At 30.8% G+C, this 2,412-nt stretch overlaps 1 pseudogene; it reads left to right on the top strand.

The window, feature by feature from the left end:
• The first annotated feature begins 908 nt into the window (after positions 1-908).
• On the top strand, positions 909-2,148 carry LOC146918004 (F-box/kelch-repeat protein At3g06240-like; annotated as a pseudogene).
• Positions 2,149-2,412: the final 264 nt, after the last annotated feature.

The following is a 2,412-nucleotide window of genomic DNA, read 5'->3' as shown; positions in this document are numbered from 1 at the left end:
CTTTATATATACAAGCGAAAAGACGTGCACTCACGTGTTCGTCTTTCCACTCTATTTATTGCGTTAACGTTTGAAAAATACGAACGGTGTTTTTTATGAAATTTTGATTTTGATAAAAACTAAAAAAGTAAATGTTTGTTGCTTTCAAGTTATAATAAACCAAACTAACCATGATTATATACTTCAATGACACCAACAATATAACAAAAAAACACAATCTAAATTGTTTTTTTAATGACACCAACAACAATCTTTATTATATAAAAAATTGTTTAAGGGTATAATAGGGATAATGAAAAAGTAAGTATAAATATACTTATCTAGTTTATTACACTTTTTAAATTATAAAAGAAAAAACCATATATATATATTCATATCGTGTTTGTTACATTTTTTTAATATATAAATTTTTTCTTATCTATTTGTTATGTGTTATTTGTGTTGAAAATTGATGATATTTTTAGAAAGAGAAAATGCCAACCCAAAATAGCTGAAAATATTATTTTCTTTATATATACAAAAAAAAAGATCTATTTTCTTTATATATAATAATTTTTTTTTAAAGTAATATACAGTATAATAATTTTTTTTGAAGTATATAGTATAGATAATAAAAAATTTAATTTAGTTAAAAGAAAATAGATAAACTAGTCAAAATAAAATTAGTAATCTTTCAAAAAGAAAACAATATTAGTAATTGCCTCAACTAGATTTGGATTTTGAAGTTTGTTATAACAAAAAAAGATTTGGAGTAAAAATTAATTTAGTTTTTCTATATAAATAAACTGATAGTATAAACAACAAACGAGAAATCGTTTGAAAACCTAAATTTCTTGTTAGCAACAGACGCTATCTCTACGTGAGTGTCAGTGCGTTCACATCAGACGCTGTCGCTTGTTACTGTGATGAAATCGATGGATTCTCTTTCAACTGAAAAGGTTAGCAATCATATTCACGAAGATATTGCATTTTCTATTCTCTCAAAATTGCCTCTAAAATCTTTGAAACGATTTACTTCAGTAAGTAAATCATGGTCTTGCTTATTTGAAAACCCTATTTTCATGAACATGTACTGCATGAGTTTCATATCTAATGCTTATGAGGACGATGGTTCATGTCTCCTCCTACAACAGACTCTGCTAGATCCGTCCGATCATGGTTATGTGTTGTATTTGCTTTCTGGCGAGACGTTTGAGAAGAAAGTCAAATTATGTCCGCCACCTTTGTTTAGAGAGATTAACAACCCTGGTTTTATATTGGGTCCCGTTATTAACGGAATCATGTGTCTTTGCCAAAATGGTACAACTGTTGTATTATGGAATCCAACTACCGACGAATTTAAGCTCCTTCCTCCAAGCCCTACTCAGTTAGAGCCCTCGGTACGTTATGAGATTGAACTGGAAAAGCTTCATGGATTTGGTTATGACCGTGTTAGAGATGACTATAACGTCATTAGACATGTACATTATGAATTAAATTTATCTGACTATCAAAATTATAGTGACTCTGAAGGTGATGATGAAAATGATAGTTACCGTGTGTCACGCGACGACGTGTGGGAGATATATAGCTTAAGAAGTAACTCTTGGAGGAAACTTGATTTGGATATGCCTTGTGGTATGGCGACTTTTGTAAGTGTCTATGTGTACTTGAATGGAGTGTGTCATTGGTGGACTTATGATGATGATTATGATAAAGAAGCATATTTGGTGTCATTTGACTTAAGCAAGGAGGTGTTTTGTAAAACACTCATGCCCTCAACTTTGATTGATTTTGATTCTGGATGTGCGATGAGACGCTTTAGATGTGTGATGAGACACTTGTCGGTATTAAATGACCACATTGCTTTGATCTCATATTATGAAAAAGTTACTTTTCACATATCAATTTTGGGTGAAGTTGGTGTAAAGGAGTCTTGGACTAAACTCTTTATTCTTGGACCCTTACCTGGCATTCATTGTCCTATTGGAGAGGGAAAGAATGGGGATTTATTCTTCAGAAGAAAATGATAACGAGCTGGTTTGGTTTAACCTGAGAACCCAGATGATGGCGAAGCTTGGTATTAAAGGATACTGGCATTGTTGTCAGGTAGTCATTTACAAGGAAAGCCATCTTCCCTTTCTTTCAAAAACAAAAAAAGCTTGGTAATAAATGGTTGAATATTATTCTTTTTTAATCTCAGATTTCACCCTAGAGGTTTATGGCAATGGTTATTAGGTTTTTTCCATGTATACATCATAATATTATGTTCAAGACAAGTTACAAAACAATTAATGATATGAATCTTTCTATTTGTGGTTTGTTTTTTTATTTCGTGTGCAAGAATGATGTTTAAAGTCAGTTAGAACAATTTCTATTGTATAAATAACTCTGTTGTGTAATTTGAGTAATGAAATTTATAATGTCCAGTTT

Source organism: Medicago sativa, chromosome 6 (genome assembly GCF_051527215.1).
Source record: "Medicago sativa cultivar Bolivia chromosome 6, Bolivia_mono, whole genome shotgun sequence".
Taxonomy (NCBI): Eukaryota; Viridiplantae; Streptophyta; class Magnoliopsida; order Fabales; family Fabaceae; genus Medicago; species Medicago sativa.
This window is presented reverse-complemented; position numbering and strand designations above follow the sequence as displayed.